At 35.9% G+C, this 21,086-nt stretch overlaps 1 long non-coding RNA gene across 1 annotated transcript in view; it reads left to right on the top strand.

Moving 5' to 3' along the window:
• The window catches only part of LOC138223889 (uncharacterized), a 455,431-nt gene extending 439,988 nt beyond the window's left edge, over window positions 1-15,443 (top strand). Inside the window, exon 10 of the long non-coding RNA XR_011182303.1 lies at window positions 15,233-15,443. This is a non-coding gene — a long non-coding RNA (uncharacterized lncRNA). The remainder of the gene's footprint in view (window positions 1-15,232) is intronic.
• The last annotated feature ends 5,643 nt before the right edge of the window (window positions 15,444-21,086 follow it).

Here is a 21,086-nt window from a genome sequence, read left to right as displayed (position 1 = left end):
TCAGAAACCAGACACGGGAGAGATCATTTTCTGCATAATTATTTCCTCTACAATCAGGCAAACTGCACTTCCTAAAGACACACTGCCTCACATAGGCTCAAGTACATTATATCCAGACCTAAATTAAAGCAGACAGAATTATAGTATATTGCAAAAACAGCTCTTACATTTTCTTCAGTCACTTTAAAACATCCCTACCACACCCCCACCTCACCTATAAATTTCTCATAATCTTTCAAAGAATATTCCATTGCTGTCACAAACTGCTATTAACAAAACATTAAATGAGATCAGATGTTTCCTACCACAAATGTTAACTTAAGACAAATGTATCTTAATAATAATTATATTAGCACTTCATCTAATAATATATCCATAAATATATTCATGCAAATAAATATAAATTCGAATAAATATATGCAATTGATAATGTCATTAAAAATTTCCTTTTCAAATAAAAGTATTTTAAAAAGAATTTCAAAACCAATTTGTTTTATTTTTTACTCTATTTAAGAATAAAGAGAATTCCAGAACATATTTTTAATCTATCCACAGCATTTAAAGAATTTCTATCCCAAGGGATTCAATTACATCTAATCTTTAGCTAATGCTAACAGCATTTCTCAAACTTTTAGAGACTGGAATGCTCATAGATATGGTTTAAAGCCAAAACAAAAACACAAACAATCTGTAAGCACACTGCAATTTAAGAGGCCTTTAAATGAAAAGATCGTAACCCCTAATGTTTTCGATTTTGTTCTGCTTTGAGGATACCTTACAACTGAGACTTGTTAAACATGCAGAAGTGGCCTTCCCTTGTTGATGGTAACTTCTGTTTGATTGCCATGTGATTTGTTTGTTCAGATGATAGACTTTCCCTTGTGATGTGGAGATCCTTGCACACTCCTTCATAGTTTAAATGAGCCATTTTATTTCTTCCTACAAGCAAGTCAATAGGACTCAGCCCCACCCTTTTTCTGTTATTTTTATTGTCCCCAATAAAAGCAGTGTTCTTGTGGGCCACAGCTAATAGGGTTTATTATCTAAGGTCAATGTTCCTGAACCTTTTGAAGAAGATCTGTCAAAACCATCTGAAATAGAGAATTACAATTGCAATTATCTGACATGACCTTAAACCATTACATTATGAGCCGTACAGAAATATCTTCTAAAGCAAGATGCTAAAATATACTGTATAACAGAAATGCTCACACTATATTTTCCCAACTTCAATATATTTCTCATTCATTCATTGTTCCTTTTGGGATGGTTCACTACTTCAGAGTAAGGAATGCATCCTAGCACTACCTTGTTAAAAAAAACGGGGTACCATTAAAAAGTCCGTTTTGAGAACTTAAAGAACACTTTTCACAAACCTTACATGTTTCAGGTGCAAAAAAAAAAAACAACAACTTTCAGCAGCTTTTTCAAAAGTAATTAGGTGCAAGCATTTTTCATGTCCTTAAAAATAAATCCTATTGTTATTAAAAACCAAAACCACACACAAGACGTGAAACAAGATGGATTCATTGTTTTAAGTGTGTTCTTTCAGTTTAAGCAACAAGAGAGATATACCACTGTTTTCATTTATAAATGACATGTGTTAAACCTTTTTCCAATGTACAGGTTGTGGATTACATTTTTCTGCTGTTATTTAGCAAGAACTTTTTTTTCTAATTTATTATTCATTTTTTTTTCTCTTAATTCATTATTCATTTGATCTAAATTTAATTAATTTTCCAAAATGTTCCAACTGGGTTTTTCTAGCTTAGGCAAGGATTTTTCTTTAGCTCTTTTATGTTTCAGTGTCATGGAGGTTATCTTATTCTTAGGGCAAACAGCATTTTTTAAACGTTGTAATAGCATTTTAATGAAAGGGGTCAATGTCACCCTCCTGTTATGCATCTCCTCACGGGCTGTGGTGCAAAACTTTATTCCTTGATTCTTTTGGGTTTGTCCGCCATCAAACACTTTGAGTAATTACAGAGTTCACTACAAACTAAACATGGGTCTGCTGGAGAAACTGTAGCTACAAAATTATCAGGATTTTAAAATGTGCTTGATCTATTCCATGGAAAATACATGAGGAGAGAAAAAATAGTTTCTTAATTACTCTGAGTGTTGTCCTTTTTTCCTTGCTTCTAACTGCACTTTGAGGTGTGACATTATTGCTGTGCACTTTAAATTAAACACGTTTTGTGTTCCTGCTGTTATTTTTGTTTTTCCACTATAAACAGTTATCTCCAGATTGATCAACAATAATTCCTGTTCGGTTGGAGCTTCAACATCAGAAGCATTTTTTTCTCAATGGTTTTAAACTCTGCGTCAGTTAAAGTTTATGAGTTCTCTTGCATACATTTTTTTTCCAAAGAAGCTAAGGTCATCTCTAATCTTTTATGTTTTTTTATACTAATACATTTAATTTACAAGAGCTTTAAAACACGTCAAAGCTCTGGGCCATTTTATAAACTTCAATGAAATCTCTCCTCACCTGTCCGTTTTTCCTGAGGAGGCTTAGCTCTTCAAGTGTCTTCACCACTAAATTTAATCTACTGCAGCAGTAAAATCTAATCCCAGATACAATTAGCATGTTATAGAAAGGCTAGCCTTTTAACACCTGCTACAAACAGTACCAGTGAGATAGAAAAGAAACTCAAACAATTTAGACCAGGGAGCTGATTGAAAGACATTAAAAAAACTTTGATTAGGCCCTGAAATGTGTGGAGCGAGGTTTAGTGTATTTAGTGGTGGTAAGTAATTAAGCCTCCTGGGGTGAGGCTCCTGTGACGAGAATCTGGCAGGGATTTTTGTACAGGAACCCATCTGACTACACGGCTAGCCAACAATAACACCTGAGAGCCTCTGGGTCTGTAGGTTTTCAAAACCATTGATTTATGCTTATTGGTCAATGTACCCAAATGACTGGGCAATAATCATAAAAGTACAAAACCGCAGGCCTTCCAGAATCAATATTGGAAGGTGTCTCTGCGTTAAAGACAGATAGACATTAAAATCTGCCACCCCAGTCTTTATAAATGTATAACAAACATAGCTGTTAACACTGAAGTCTCTATTATCAAAGTATGTCTAAATAATAAATATCTGGTTTCAATTATTAGTAATCAATCATTAGTAAGTGTCGCTTACTATCAGGTTATTGACACTGTATTAATGTTGTCTCTTTTGTATAATATGAGGGTTATACATATTAAAATAGGGTGATAAGGCATTTCTACATGACTTTTTTGGATTCACCTGTACAGCTCTGTGAAAATATACATTAGCCAGCCTACACTGATTTAAACTTAGCTTTATTATAGTTTTAGTATAGTTCTAATAGCTTTAGTACTATTATTATGTTTAGCAGGAACTGAAATGTTTGTATATTGATATAAAATGTTCATTTTTTTGGTTCCCACTTAGCAAGTTTAGTTTTTAATTGGCAGCTTTTTGTGAAATAAGTCAGATGTGTTAATGTTAAAAATTGAACACTTGTTGCCTTTTTTCCCACATAGTTAACACTTCATTTTCTCTTGTTAAAAAATGAAAAATCACATGGCACATGTTGTACACACACATACACACCCTGAAATGGCAACTAAATGTCCTTGTTTCACAAAATTAAACCTATATATTTCTGGGTATCATGCCACTTTATGTCTAAAATAATTTACATATTTGTATTTTGTTTTATATTGCTTTCTGTTTCGCACATAAGCCACATCAAGGAAAATGCAAGATTTGGAGACATTTGCATTAAATAGTGTGTTTGATTTAAAGAGTGTGTGAGCTTACAGCCACAGTAGCTTTGCAGTCATGGATAAGACATAATAAGCAGAAGATACATAAATGCATTTTTGTTGTGTCAAAGCCAAACTCCAGCCTCCAACTGAGCTATCTTACCCTTGGCTCAAAGACAGAGGTGCATTAAAAAAATGGAGGAATTTAAAAGACAAAAAAAGAAAAAAACAACTACCAGTTTCATTTGCAAAGTACATGTGGTTACACAGCAGTATGACACTTTGCTATTAATGAATGTGTGAAGCTGTTATTAATGCCATGTACTGTAGTTTATCACCAAGATCACCACCAAACCCTATACACATATATGAAGAATGAAGCTGAAAAAAACTCCTTGACAAAATACATGTGAACTTTTAGAAATACAACACTCTTTGTTATAAGAGCAGTGGTCAGGCCTGTGGGCTTCCAGTGGCATAATTACCATAATTAGAAGGCTAGTTCATTGAGAAGGAGTCTATTGAGCTCTGTCAGCATGGGGTCAAACAAACCGAGAGACTGTAGGACTGCATTGCTCAGCCACAGAGACTGGGTTATTAGTGACCCTTATAATAGGATACTGTATTCAGCAGTACCACAGTTAAAGACTATTGAAATTTGGAGAGCATAATAAAAACATTATGGAACAAGGTGAAGGTAAACAGTTCTTCTTTATTGCATGGTTAATAAATAGTGGACGAATTATGCTAAAATTATAATGGTAGCACACCTTTACCATGCCGTGCATCTTAAAACTTAAAATGGGCACTGGTATGCACCTCTCATTAAAATGTTTTTACAACATGAACTACTGCTTCCTAGTCCATGTGTATTGGTATCTGTGGGATTCAAACATTACCACAAAGTCTATTCTCAAGCTTCTGTGTTATTTAAATAAACTAGCGATTGGATGGCTATGGACTGGTCACACTATGGTTTTATTATGCAGTAATGGAAAATATCTGACTGAGACTTTAGGGAACATTAAATGCATGTGCAACAGTTGCAGACATGCGAGACGCTTGCAAAACAGCACTGATTTCCATTTTGAAATGCTTCTTATTTAGCATGAAATGGGGAATATAACTTTAATGGTTTCTGAAGGACTGTCCTTAAAACAGTGGTTTTTGTTCATACTCATACTAAGTTGTATGAAAGACAATGTTCTCTTTCAATATGAGAAAAATAGCAAAGGACAAATATGTATTATGGGTGGCATGATGGTGTGGTTTGTGCTGCTCCCTCATAGCTCTTGGGTCATGGGTTGGATCCTTGCCTGAGACACTGTCTGGGTGGAGTTTGCATGTCACCACCGTGGCCACAGTGGTTTCATTGCTTCCCACAAGCCAAAGATATGCTGTGTAGGTTGCCTGGCATTTCTAAATGGTATCATAAATGCATGTGTGTGTTTATACCCTTTGGTGTCCAGTCCGGGGTATATCCTGCCTTGTGCCCATATTGTTGGTTTAAAATTGAAAAAGTTTAAAGACATATTCCAGTTAAGTCTCCTAGCAATGAATGTCAGTCTGACAATGGCTTAGCTCTGTTATACGAATCAGAAAATACAGAGCTACAAACATGTGGAGGCCACAGCTTGTTCTGTACTCCCACCACTCTTTGAGTAAAGAAATGACTTAACTTCTCAGTTTTAAATGCACATTTATGTAGGTGCTCTGTTTCATATTTCACTGTTCATTATGAAGAAGTGTTCTGGATTGACTTTGTTAACGCTCTTTAGGATTTTGTACACTTTTGTCATATCCCATCCCAATCTTCTCTGTCGAAGTCCAGGTCCGCTCCTTCAGCCTCTCTGTGGTTCTTTGTTAGAACCTTAAGAATTAAAGAATCCTGCACTGATCTGGTGTTTATAAGGGTGCAAGTCAGGCCAGAACATTGTATTATCAAAGGGCACCCCAGCCGAAACATCACCAGAGCAGAAGTGTTGGAAAATAAGTGGAAAGTGAGGCCTGTAGCTTTTGCCAGCAGATGTTTCTAAGATAAACAAACCCAGACAGTCTATAGGAAAATGTTTTAAACTATGAATTTCGGACATCACTGAGCTCATCCAGTACAAATCCACCCAATACTCTTTTGGAATGTGTTTTTCCATCAATTGATGGTGTTAAATAATATGGCTTTTGTTTGTTTTGGGGGGGTTATTTTTTAGAAACTGAATATCTGAGGCTAATATGTCTGTTTAAAGACATGATGCTTAACCTCATACTACAGTTAGAATGAGATGTTTTGCTCTAGTGTTTTGTTGAGACTAAAGTTTTCTTTTTTGGGATAAAGACTGCAGGTTTTTTTTTATGTTAGGCCACTTTGTTACTTAACTGCGTCAAGAAGCAAGGAGGTGCATGAAGAAAGGTGATTATAATTTTGTTTTGAATATTCCTTTGTCATGCGAGAGCACTGTCACTTATTATTTTGTTACTTGATAGTTTAAGTTAAAAGTATACAGGTCATGGTCCTCCAAGTGCTTTAACAAGAGGAACAATCAAGATACAAAGTGCTGGAAAAAATAAAGTACTGCTTCTTCGGAAAATTCTAGTAAACTTCTTAGGACTCCCTATGAATCTTTTGCTGGCACTCATAGAAGAAGATAAATTATGATTGACAAAGAAAAATTTGTGATTCTAGCTGCTGAAACTTTTTTGACTAATTGTCCGGCTTGAATAGACCCTGACAGGATTCAGGATATCTGCCCGTTACAAAATGTATCTTACTAAACAGGCTTGTCTGACAAACAGTAACTTAAGTTGTCCAATTCAAGCCACAATAACTGCTTCCCTGTAAAATACCTCTTAATGTAAAAAGAATATCAACTCATTAATGTGACCTCTAGTCTTTTATTTTAAATCTAGAATCTGTGCAAGAAAACTCAAAACCATGACGACCCTCAAGTATTTTAGATTTTTCGATTTTTTTCATCATGAATTTCTTTTTAAAAAATAAACAATAAATGGTTTCTAACTGATTAAATATTAAATAATGCAGAAAGTGTTCTGTTACCTTGAGGGATTTTTTTCTCTTATTTCAAATTTGGAAAGCCCTCACACTGATTTGAAGGCATGCATATTTCCAGACACTTGCTAAGTTTTCTTCATGCTCAGGCTATTTATAATAGAGTGCCAGCCGACTGGGTCACTAAGAAAAATAATGTGTCATTACACTGAGTTCTGGCAGTGACCAAACCGTTTGCAATATGCATTGAGTTTAAATTATTTCTGTTCCCCCTGACTGATAGGAAACTGCAGAAAAGTAAAGAGAGAGGACACACTGTACAGTTTGTACATGATCCTTAGGGAAGCCATAGCAAACCTTTGAAAAAAGATTTACCACTGTAACTGGAACTAACATTCTGGCTAAGGTTCTAGGCTCACAGTCCATTTTGGAATAGCGTGGTTAGATAAATAAAACCATATCCTAGTAATCTTTGTCATCTAGAAACTATTTGATTGGCTAGTAGCACAGGATTCCAGGCTGTCAGGTCAGTATCCCAGAATTTGAATTTAACAAAACAGGCTTTGGTGGTCTCCTCATAAGCTTTGTATAAGTTAGCCACGTTAAAAAAAACAGCACATCATACAGACATGTTTGCACTCACCTTGGCTTAAAGCCAGGTTTAAATGAGCTATAAAAACAAATGTATATATGCATACACCTATTTATTTTTATTATCTTAATTGATTGGATTTTAATGTACTGTATGCCTGGCAGTGTGTAACAAATAAGAAGCTTAGATTTATAATTGTCTTTCTGCCTTCTTAATCTGTACAATGATGCCCAGATTGACAAAAATGAATTTGAAGATTCATAAATCCAATGTCAGGCAGAATGCGCATTCCAATTGCATCTGGAAAAAGATGTCTCAACAGCCAGAGAAATGTAAGCTTCGAAAATATGAAAAGATGGGTCAAAATGGTGTAGAAATAATGTCCTTCAAAAACGGCACAGGTTAGGATGTGAAGATCAGAATTATTGCTAAGTGAGAAGCTGTTTTACCATTGTGGTTTTGGTAATATTGAAAACACTGGATGCCATATTTGATACCAGTGCTGCTGAGAGTACTATGGAACTATCCCTGTTCTGGTTAACCTAAGTTGCCACCCTCAGACAGATGGGGTGGGGAGAGTGTGGGAGAGTGTGTAATCATAAGAGACTTACAGTAGTCCCAAGACTTTAGAGGAGTTTAAGAGACATCATCAAGTTAGGTGTGTTTTCTAATTAGATAAAATGAAGTGTTTAAATCAATATGGTGAGTTTAATGTACATACAGTACATGAAAACAGTGTCTGCCTGCCAGACCTCATCTCTCCAAAAGACTGAACACCTCTGGTGACTGTAACATAGGCATAGTCTGTGATGTGCCATCAAACAAATTTAGATAATTTTAGACTCATCTTGTACAGGAGTGGAAAAGAGTACCCCAGGCATCTCGCTGAGATTTTTATTCAATCAAACAGGTAACACTGTATGACCTGTATTGCCACTAACAGCCTTCAAATACTGTGCTAATTTCTAGAAGCTACCCCTTGTACTTTTAAGACATCCCCACAGAAAAAGAATGCTGATGTGCATCACTACTTTTCAAAATGGCAATTTAGTTTATTACTGACAGTTGCAATAATGACATCGCTATCGCTAGTGACAAGCGACATTATTAAGTCTTTTTGTTCTATATGGAGAAAATAAATAAACAAATTATAGAAAAACTGAGAAAATGAAAATCCTTTGGAAAGCCCCTTTTCTTTCCTTTTAGTTGATAAGTAGATTGGCAGGTTGTGGGAAGTTATAGCTCACACCCTGAGGGGAATAAGCACAGAGGGGAGTTGGGTTTCAATATGCCTCCTGTGTTGTGAAATCTAAGAATAAACATGATAAGACTTAAATCTCTCTCTTTTTTAATCTTTCCTCTCATAAACCCCCATGGCTTGGTGTATCATTAATGAATTAAAGTGAGTTTCATAACTGCATTACCTGCAAAGAGCTGATTTATGTGTGTGAAACTCAATCTGAACTTAAATCAACTTAACAAAAGCTAAAAGAGAGATTCTTTCTCCTCCAGATTTTTTGATAAATTATATGCCCTGATATATCTTTGTATAAATGTTTCCTATTTTTGCCTATTTTGCACATTCTTTTATAAGATTCTTTATGCAGAATATGAGATCTTGGTCCAATTTTCAGTTCAAAATCTTGGTGGAACATATTTAATAGTGAAGTTTTATTTTCTTATTTTTTTATATACCACATTTTGATATTTGGTATATTTTGATCCAAAGACACAAGCATTAATAAGAAAAGACACAGACTGTCTCCTTCTCAGCCCCACTATGTATTAGCAGATTCTGTAGTAGAACCAACAACTACTGGCATGTGAACACAATTGGCAAACATATTAAAAGCTGCTACACCAGCCAGAGTCTGTGGCTTAATGTGCCCTTGTATATTGCTTAGAATTTCAAGTGCAGAATTCAAGAGAACTGTTTTACAAAAGCAGAGCATCATAAGTTTAGACATTTTAATAAGAACCAAAAGAAAAACAACTAGTATGGTTATTTGCACAACTAAAATGTTAGCTATGGAGAACGAGCGGTCTGTGTTGTCTGTTTTCCTGTGAAATGTGTATGATAGACCCCTATTGGTGTGCCTAATACCTAAGGGTGACCAGGTGAGTGTGCCAGCAGGGCTGTTATAATACTACTCTTGTGCCACCCATGAAGTACTGAATGGGGGGGGGGGGGACCAGGGAGCATTAAAGTTGGCGGTTTTCACTGGCTATATGTCAACTGACAGATATAATTACAGGAATGGTTCTCTCTACCCAAACCATTATTTATTTTAGCAGTTCTGACCCTTCACAGCAGCTTCACCAACCCCACTCCCACCAAAAGTGGCTTTTTAACTGAAAGCTTTCCAGACAAGTTCCACTGGTACACTGGGCAGAGTTCCAGAAACTGTACGTTTTCGTGAGCTGGGGCTATTTTACAAGAAGCCTGTGATGTGTCTGAACTTGAGTGGTTCCTTTTTGTGAGCTTTTTGGCCTGACCAAGACGCAGAGGAGTAAAATGAAATCTAATTTGGGAATCCACACGATAATTATACAAAAGTATACTTTATACAGAAAGCATTTTTTTCCCTATTTTAAAATGAATAAAAGTGTTTATACGCAATTAAAATCCATGTTTATTAAACATGTGCCTCTTCAATGCCTGATAAATGCATGTTAAAGGTTCACATAGTTAAACATGTATTAAAATGACTTTTGTAATTTATTTTTTGTAAAATATTTTTTATATGGCAAACTTTGGTTTTCTTTGATGGCAGTTACAGGTTTTGTCTGTTTTATGAGTGTGTAAGTGGTGCTGGACAGTAGCTAGATTTCATTCTTGAACACAAGATTACAAATCTGCTATTTGATCCAATTCATCCACTCCACAGTGATTTCTAAATTGTTCTCTCATTTAATTGGGCATAACAAGCTAATGAAAATGTGATTTTTACTAAAGTTAAATTCTAACTCAAATTACAAGGTTATGTGATGAAGATTGTCTAGTTTCAAAACATTTTTAACCCCTTGATTAGTATTATGTATAGATGCCTTTCTACTGTATTGTTTTTCTTACGACTTCCATATTATATAAGCTTAATAATAGTGCTTTATAAATATTCAAGAAATGTATTAATTTATCTGTACAGTATGTCTGCTTTCGTATGCAGCCCAATGATGATGTAATCTTTCAGAGATTCAGCAAAGAAACAGCACATTTACCAAGCCCTGCTGGAGGTGACTGCCTTATTTTTTACATTTGGTTTCTGCACCACTCTCCAACCTGCTTCACCCATTGATCTCCTAAGGAAAGAATTACGAAGACAGGAGCCGCAATGTGTTAAATATAATATCCATCTTGAAGATGCATCATTGGTACATCCTGTTATTTCTAAATGTTTTTCCACGCAGTCTAAAACAATGTGCAGGAATTGATCCAGAAGCAAACTGGAGCAAAGTAACAGACAAACTTCAATACAGATACGAAATCAATTAAGACACAACACTAACTAACAAAATGGTTTCAACCTGTTTGGTTACACAGGCAACTGCTTTGCAAGGCTCCTTTTCATACCAAGGAGCTGCTGACTTAGTGGCAGTAAAAGGGGGTGGACAAGAGATGTTAGTGCAATAAAAGCCGGGATCTACTGGACTAGTCTTTCACCTGAAGTTTGGTTAAATCCAGGTCAGCAGCAGAAGACAAATTTCAATTCAGATATGAGTGCAATAAGGACAGAACATTAACTGTGTGGATATGATGGCTATGTTTAAGAGACAACAGTCTGACCTTGCATGGAGGCAGAGCAAACTGATGCACACACACAGCAATGCAGAATAAAAAAGCTCAAGAATTCAACATAGACATTCCCATACAAGAGTAGGAGAAGACTAACATTCACTATATGATATTACAGATAAATCCGGTAATACAGTATGTCTGTGATGAAGAGAGAACACATTTGTCTGTTTGAGTAATCTAAATTAAATGTTTGTTTAGTTTCACCCACCTAGTTTGAATGGTGGTGGCCTGGTCATGAGGAAGAGGCACTTCAACAAGAATAAGCCACATGGACAAAGTACAATATAAATGTTAACCATACAAAAAGCACCTTAACAATAAAGCGTTACCATTTAGAAATGCATGCTGAAAAGAAAAAAAACGACATTCTGGACATTCTGTAGTTCCAGACAAACCCAGTCACTTTATTGCAATGAAGACTGGTATTTAACACTTGAAGTACAAGTTTAATGGGAGAGAAAACATTAAATAGCTGCAGATAGTTGGCACAGTGGGCAGACTGAGTGAGCCTCTGATGTAAAGTGAAAAGAAAGCTGGGAAAGATTGATAGGACAGAGAAATACTGAACCACATGGAAATGAAAGTGAGATAGACTGGACAGGGCATCCATATGGAAGTACTTGCAGGCTGAGACACTACTGTGTCTGGCTATGGCCTGATCGAGAAGGCTTGGACCTGTGTGTCCTTAGTGTCCACAGCATGGAAAACAGATACGTAGAAGGCTTTTGCAGGTGTAGCAGGAAAAGAAGTAACTGTGATTGTGTAAGAACTTTAAAAAACAAGCATTCATGCAGTCGGTCAGTTGGGGAGAAGGTTTAAAAGCTTACTACCATGCTAGGAGATGAATGACGCGCTGTAAGACTGAATAAAGAGAAATATTCCAGTTTCTGTATTTTAATCATTTAGACTAACATTAAGAAATGATCTCAGGTGGAAACAAAACTGGAGGAACTGGAGAACTCAGTGCAGTGGGGCATTAGAGATCACTGGTGTCTTGAAAGAGTTCTTCACCTGAGTTGCTGACAGTTAAATCCATTGCAACAGTGAAGTCTTCAATAAGTTGATGAGTTTTGAAGACTATCACTTGAGCAGGTATATCTTGAGCTCGTAATCCCAGTCCTTGATTGATCTCACACAGTGAGCATCTGAATACAGAGTTTATCTGTCAAGCAGCAGAGAGAGAAAGAGATGGCAGAGGAATGCCCTGCTAGAGGAAAGCTTGCACAATAGTGGTGAAAACTTGAAAGCAAGTTCAAAGCAGCACCGAATTTCTTTTTACGGTTTTCAGGAAAATATATGATGTTTAAACCAAGATCAAAAATGTTTGCAGTGCAGTTTCAGGATTCAGTTAAACAAAATCAGGATGAGAAAGTAATGGTTTAGAGCGCAGAGCACTGACTGAAACAGCCCCAAAGGTTTCTCAAAAGCCACAGGTAGGAGAAGCAGCAGTAAAATGACTGGTACATTGGTATTAGGGCATCAAAGTCTGGATCAGATTGGACTAAAGGCCATATTTATACCTTAATAGTTAAGACTGGTCTGTCTTTCTCCCGAACTTTCATTACAAACCCCAATTTCATTAAAAGTCATTACTGCCCCCATTTAAAAGATACGTCTGTATCAGTCTTATATTGAATAGTTGCAGGCAGACTTCCACAGCTGGAGGTGTTAGAATATCAATAGTGAAGCACATCTGGTGTGTCTCAGTAAGTCATGTAAGTCCCACACATAAATAGTTCACCTTCCATGAAGTCCTGCATGACGATACATGAGCGTACTTTCATGACGGAAGTTAATCTAACTTCCTCTGCACTTCACCTGGGAACTAGGCTGGTAGAATTAGTAACGTTGGTCATGATCCACTGACCAGAGTTTACTGTTCCTCCTCCCTGCAGGAGCCTCAAGAAAATGGCAGAGCTCTCTATCAGGTCAAAGTTCTCCAGAGGGCAGGCATCTTACCTGCTGAGCCACTAATATCTTGGATTTTAATGCATTTTAGCACAGTGTATTAGGATTCTGTTTTAAAAAAATCTAAATTCTCTCTTGAATTTATATGTGCAGCATGACTTAAAAGAGAACACAGGGCATGCTTTTCCAAGTTATCTTGTAAGTCTCAATCCTTCATGTTAGAGGATTGACTTTGTCCAATTTCATATAGAAACTGTCCAACCCATGGACTTCCCAGTGATTGTGCATAAGACCCCAGTTTTATATAATGATGTGTGCAATGTTTTTCAAAATGTCTCAAACATGCACAGATACATAGATTCACCATGCTTTCGCAAACTTTATGGGTATATAATAAACATTTTGACTGTTGTTAGTATGACATAGGATAACAAGAAAGATTCGCTTAATGCTCAATAAGTAATGTGCCAGTGAATTTTGATTGCATGAACTGTGGTACATATTTGAATTGCAAAGAAAACAATGGTTACCATACTGTAAGATAATACTCTAATGCATTATTACAAGCACTATGAAAGAATGTGTTGTGATAAAAAACAAAAACATTAGATGGTGTTTTACTTCCTAATGATATAATGCTGTTAGCAAGAGGAAATAACTTCACACTCTATTGCTCTGAGAGAAAACTTTGATTTGCATTAATATGTAAATATACTATGTAGAGTAAATGTTTTGTTTTTCAAAACAACAGCTTCATAGGAATATTAAAGCTTTCTTCTGGAGCAATTAAATGTGTAAACATTTCATTTTAGTGTTTGCCAGTCTATGGTTATCAGTAATTTGTTGCTCTGACACTTGTAATTGAATACATGTGCATTTGCTCTAAACAAAAAAGCCATCTACACTTAGAATGTGTGAGATTTTTGTTTTAAAAAAAATGAACACTATGATGTGCTAATATTTCTTAGCAGCGTTATTTCTGGCAAATGTTCTGGTAATAGATAAGATCAGCATTAATATTGTTAGCAGGGAAGAATTGTCACACACGTTGAAGTGAGGGAGAAAAGTGGATGCCTTAAGTCTTGGTTAATAAAACATTAAACAAGTTTTCTGAATTCTAATAATCACTCCTGTACTACACAGTCTGATCACTGATATAAAATAAACACAATTTCTCTAAATCATCTGTATACGTGTGCTCTGTAATCTGGGGCACTTTAATAATTTCATCAGAAATTATTGCTCAAAGTTTTAAAATTAAGATTATAACAAACGTTTGGAAGGAATGACAACCGCCAAGTGCAATCAGACTCAGTTGACAGTCATTCATAATCAGTCTTGACATCATTTCCTCTCCTAAACATTGTAAATACAATACATACAGTAATCCCCTCTGTCCCTCCCATGCATCTTTAGCATCCTAGCTCCATCCTGTCTCCACCTGTGCGACTGCCCCTTGGTCACTCCTCACTCCACAGAGGGGTCCCAGTCCCCTGAAGCGGGTTAAACTAAATGTATTGTGACTAAAAGACTCAGTAAACCTTTCAATTTGCTTAATTCTCAAGTGTTGTTATTCCTAGTGAATTATCTTTGTGTGCTTTTCCACAGAGCATTCACAAAACCTGTCCTGTCATTGCCACTGCTTTTGTAACAAGCCAAAAATGTCCATTTTCTTCACACAGATCGCAGTGTACGATGGTTTCACTATTCTTAATCAGAAACCATGTATGAAAGGATGGTTAGAAAGACTGACAGATATTATTCACTCAGCTTTTTTTTTATTTGTCTCCCAAATTAAAACAATTATTTTGTGCTTCACCTCTTTTTGTTTTGGTTCTTATTTAATTATTTATTCATTCTTTTGAAAACATTTGAATGTATGTTTTATACTGAAAATGTACTCATTGACTGGTTTCAAATGAGTAAGTCTATTTTTTTAACCTCTCTCAAAAACACCAGTGGGACAATGAGCGCACACTACACACTCTTCAGCTTCTCCACAGCCTCCAGAAACGCACAAATACTCTCTGAAGTAGGAGAGGTCATGTCCATACAGCATACATAACATCCTCACAAAACCATTCTAACTTACAGCACTGAGTGCATATATGGCCACTTCTCATTTTTAAAATAAAAGCAATTTTGGATAGATGGATTTCTGTGTGACAGTCTGTTCTTTTCTTACCCTACAGATAACAACATCCAATTCCATTCCCCAAAGAGCAGGAGAACATCCAGACCTACAGAAACCTGCAGAAAAAGATGAAAGAACTGAAAGTTGACAAGTACAGTCAACTTTTTGTGACATGTAGCTCTGGTGTCAGTTACAGAACTTGCTGGCTGACTAGATAAGTATGAAATCTAAAGCCGATAAGGATATTAAAAGAGATTTTTTAAAGTGTGTTTTACTTTTTGTGTGTGTTCTTTAGTTTCTTTTAAAATATAAATGATGCCTGTTGACAAGGAACAGTGTAAGATTTCTTTTACAGTGAATGTTCTTAAAATAAAAAATATAATGTTTCATATACAGTACAGTATATACACTTAATGTGTAAATAAATGTGGATTCATATCAAACATCAGGGATTTAGCTTTGATATTTTTACATACAGTACTTTTCTCTATATATAGTGGTCTTTAGCAGATGTTTGCCATTTTCAATTTCAGGAACTAATGCTTTAAGTTTAGACTTTAATGACCACAGTACGCAGTCATGCATCTACATAAGAAAATAGTCTAGAACTCAGGCCTTAAAAATAAAATACAAAAGAGCACATGCTTCTTTCAAAAGGAAGGAAATAAGGACCATTGGTTCAGATAAAAATAAAATGTAATAAAAGGAGGGCTCTGTCTTATCATAAACTGAAAACAGCGTGGAATTGCAGCAGATATGTGATTCTTTAAAGTCCAGACGCAAAAACATGATGATCTCACAGGTATGAACACTGAGTTGCCTGAGACCTTTGCTCTGTGGAAGTTAAGAGAGTTAAGTTATTAAAAATCATTTTTTGTTTTCTTGTTTAATTTATTAAAGCAAACTCTTAGCAAATAAGATATAAAGTTGTCACAAAAGCAGTCTGGATTATTGGTGACATACAGTGTATTGCAAGCCATTGTCAAAGGTAGTAAATGTCAGAACTATACAATCATTCTTCTTTCAACGGCTAGGATACCTTTAAAAAAGGGGACGGCAATTATTTCTTATCTGAAATAGTGAAGTTGTCACTAATTTCCTTATCACTCTCACATTACTGACCACGGACTCTTGTGTAACTGAGGGGAAAAAGTAAAAAAATATAACGGCCAACCCACACTTCCACGAATTTCCTTATCACTTCAACACTGCTGACCCTCAGCACTTCTCAAACCATCGAAAAATGACCAAACCCCCTACTTTATCACCCTGGTTTTGACTTCTCCTTACAACTGTAGCACCAAAGCTCCAAAAACAAAATCTGTTACCCGAAGATAACCAATCATAGCTTACATGTGTGGAGGTTGTCAAAAATTGCATCATTCTTTTCGATTCTTAAAAGCCTATCTGCATGCTTTTCAGCAAACCATTTCTGCATTTTGCCTTTTTTCTTCACTGTTTAAACTACATTGAAATGGATTTGTTAAAAAAAGGCCTTTTAATTTCACTTGTGAATGACATTATATTTTGGTAGGTACGTGAAAGATGTCTTTGTAATCCGTAACATATGAACTCAATGTTATTAATATGATCAATTATTTTATATAATAATATATAGTTAATTAATTGATTGATGTTAATATCTGTGTTATTGCACATTCATTAAATGTCAGTTACAGAGCACAATGAGGTTTTTCTAAAATATTCTGTTTACATAGACAGCAATAAGTATACTAACAAATGAAATACTGTATATCAATCAATGGATTCTACATTGCTTAATTGTATAGTTGTAATAGGACATACTGTACATTAATATTTCTTTACCAGAAAAATATATGAACTCAAGAATATTTCATTCTTGGCTCTTTAAATTTGTCATAAGACAGTGTTTGAGGCTAACTTTTCAGCTACAGATATCTGACCAGCCATCTTCAGTTTGGGCAGTACTACTCCTCAAAGATAAGCTGTCTGTACAAGCAAGCCTTACTTGTAATAGATAAGTCCATTCTGAGAGGAAAAAAAGCATTTTTAACCAAGCTTGTGCGAACTATAATTTTAACTATTTACCTACTTAGTTTTTAGATATTTAAATCGTCTAATGTATCTGTTACATGCTGTATGTTCTCATAAACACCTTAAAGAGACGTGCCTGACAAGTGCTGAAAATGACAAACAAATAGCATTATGACAACATTTATTGTATTTCTTTTACTGAAAAGCCTTTCAAGCGTCTTCAGTCTTCAGACAGAACAGTGAAGATATAGGCATTACATAAATAAATGTGTTGGGTGTTAGAAAAGTTGAGGTAAGGCAGGGAAAATGTCTTTCTCTCTAAAATGACAACAGGTAACATAACTAAGAAACATGAAGTTAGCTTTTTGAGAATTCTGTCTCTGAATCACAATGACAAAATATTATAGGACTGTGATGTAAATACTGTAATAAGTACTGTCTTGAAATTTGGCCACGGGATTTTTTTAGCTAATCTGGTATCTCTTCAAATACACTTTTAAGTCAAACCAAGGCCATTAAAATGTGGATTTAAAAATCATTGACATGGCAGGGGTTCAAAAATTATTTAAATGTGCATAAAAATACAGAATTTGCATTTGGCAGCAAGAAATATTTTTGTGGCCTGTAATGTCACTTCACCGTTAAACTCAAACAACAATGCCAATGCGGTCCTGGCAGCTCTGGTGCACATGGTCTGTTATATGTTCCACCTTAAGACACACTGCTCCAGTTCTGAAGCTTTCTCTTTGACATCCTTGACAAGGAGGTCAATTTTGTTTTGAGAGCCTCAGCTTTGTATTGGATTTATAAACTCAAGTTTCCTAGATCTGAAATTTAAGGACTTCATTAAATGTACTTTTTAGCCTCTGTAGGCTTTAGGTCTCTACATCAGCTACATACTGTACACAAAAACTTCAATAGTTTTCATGCTGCGTACACATAAACTGATGGCTCTCAAGGAGCAAGATTTATATTTCTGTTGCTATTTCATTACAGTTTTTAACACAAAGTACTGCTGTTTTGTAACCACTTGTTTTGGAAATTAGAGATGGCATGGATGTCATGTCATTTGCCAAACCACTTTATACCATAGGGTGTTGTGGGAAGCCGGAGCCTACCCAGCAAGCAACGAGCGCAAGGCAGGGTATACCCTGGACAGGGTGCCAGTCCATCGCAGGGCAAGTGCAAACCCATCATACATGGGGACAATTTGGAGGCCACAGTAAAGGCTCAGGGGAGAAATTTGGCCCAGACACCAGGATAACTCCCTACACTTGTTGAGAAATGCTCAGGGATCTTTAATGACCACTGAGAGTCAGGACCTCGGTTTAACGTCTCATCCGAAAGACTTCAGTATAGTGTCCCCACCACTATAGTTGGGCATTAGGACCCACACAGACTGCAGGGTGGACACTCCCCTGCTGGTCCCACTAACACCACTTCCAGGAGCAACCATAGCTTTAAAGGAGGTCTCTCATCCAGGTACTAACCGGGCTCAATCCTGCTTAGCTTCAGTGGGTAGCCACTTGAGAATTGCAGGGTGATATGGCTGCTGGCAGATAGCATGGATATTAATATTTTATTCAAAACTCAATACATTTTGGCTCAAAATGTAAACAGCACAATATATTTGAGAGAATATTATAATGTTTGGGTATTGCCAGTTAAATTGATGAACTCAACATACAGTATGCATGCAGTGCACGCCAAGGTTACCTTTTCAGAAAATAATAAACTATACATTCACATAGAAAAATTAATTGCACTTCTTTTTCAGAAAATGACAATGTAATAGGTGTAGCATATAGAATTATTCAATGACATGATTATTCAATGTGACTAACAAAGGTCATTAATAACCTACAAGGGTAAATAGCGTGGTAGTTTGGTAGTATTCAAAGGTTAAGAGGAATGTGTATTCCCAGAAAATGTCAGTAACTAAATGGAAATCAACAAAAAAAGTTCATGCATATTAAAGTCCTGCAACATTCATTATACGTTATGTCCTTGAATGGTATATTCTGTAAATGCTTTTCCACGACATCTGCCATTAGCTTGATTAGAATTCTGTTTTCCCAACCCTGTAGCTTGGTACTACAAGCAGAAAAGGTTTGGATGTGAACACTGTATGTGAGAATCTCTTTTGTGACTTCTCTGGGCCCAACGTCAAAAAGTCATATTTTCTGTCATCACTGGCAATTGCTATTTTTGATTTCACAGGGAAGTTTAACCAACTGTAACTGTAGCCTCAGCCACTAACAATACTGGTGACAAAGAGAGACAAACAGAAGTCCAATGTTTCTTTAAGAAGATTTTTAGATTTGAAACAACCATGGTACACGTCGTCAGTCTGAATATGACCTGCACAACTCAACAGCAACTTAATACCACCAGATAGATTGGCCCTTATTAGACAAATTGTCAGCCTTTTGTGATGAGTGACAGCAACCTTGTTGAAGGTTTGAAGGCAGACATTTGGACAAACACTAAAACTAAGGATGCAAGTTTAAATTTCTTCTTTGTCTACAAATATTTTTTTCTTCTGTTGTCCAAGACAGAACTTCACATTTGTTTCATTTGTGTTACACAGCATGCTGCAAAACAAAAACGTTTAATTTTACTAAACACAAGTTGCAATTGAGTTAAACACCAAATGATTTCAGATTTGGGGTACAAACAGTGCTTTTATAAAATGCCTTGTTGAAATGAATTGATTAATCTAGTTAGTTTAAAAGATATACCTACTCATTGTTATATTTCTATGCTGTATTGCATGACATTATGTCATATCATATTGTTATTTTACCTGTTTAAAGTATCTTTTTGGTAGCTTTTATTTAAGTATTATTACTGCAGATCGTAAGAGGTGTACAAGTTTATATTTATAAATACATTAATTTATTACCCCTATGTAATACAAAATAGAAAATATTCAGCTTTCTTGCTTTACCTGTGGCCCTCTTCCATGCACTTCAACATAAAACTTACTGGAAAATATCATTAGTGATGGAGAAAATCATACTAACTCTTTAAATTTCTTTAAAAGATTTCCAATTAAAAAGATTTTGGTCTGTGAGATTTACTATTACATAGTCATTTTGTTTAAATGCACTTTGTCTGAGACACAATGGATCCCAGAGGATTTAGAATTCTTTTTACATTAAAGCTAGTATAAACCAGGTGAAATTCATCACAGTCCTTCAGCTGCATTGATCATCACAGCTGGGTGAGATCCAAAAATTCTGTTACTGCCAGGAACATTTAGGCAATTACTACTTAATACGTGGTAATAGGTCTCTCAGTGACTCACCTCACTGAAATGGTACACTTGTGAAGGTTGAAACAAGGCACTGCAACATCACTGACTTCCACAATGAATTTCAAGATTGAGGTGGGGATCCACAGTGAGTATTATACAGGCTTACAATTTTCTATTTGATGGCAAGTTAAAATTGAATGGGATTGCTTGACTCTACATTTTAACAAAGCTTTTTAGCTTAACCTAAAAGAGTAGGCAATCACATAAGCTGGCAAATTGAGTAGTAAGAGACTAGTCCTCCTCAGTTCCACTGGGCACAAAAAGGCTTGGCTAGGCAAGGACACTGGACAATTACTATTGATTGTGAATCCTGCTTGGTCAGTGAACACCAGAGCAGAGAAACATCATAAGAAAGGTTACAAATAAGAGGAGGCCATCTGACCCATCACGCTCATTTGGTTGCTAAGAGCTTATTGATCTGGGGATCTTATTCAGTTTGGGGAAGGATCGCATGTGAATAGGCTTCAACAGTATGGCTGGCAAGCTTGTTTCAGATAGCCATAATCTTTGGTGTAAAGTGTTTTCTCTTGTTTTCACTCCTAAATGTACTTCATAGTGATTTCCAGTTGTGCCCTCT

This window comes from Lepisosteus oculatus, chromosome 17, assembly GCF_040954835.1.
Source record: "Lepisosteus oculatus isolate fLepOcu1 chromosome 17, fLepOcu1.hap2, whole genome shotgun sequence".
NCBI lineage: Eukaryota > Metazoa > Chordata > Actinopteri > Semionotiformes > Lepisosteidae > Lepisosteus > Lepisosteus oculatus.
The sequence above is the reverse complement of the archived record's forward strand: the minus strand, read 5'-3'. Positions and strand labels throughout refer to the sequence as shown.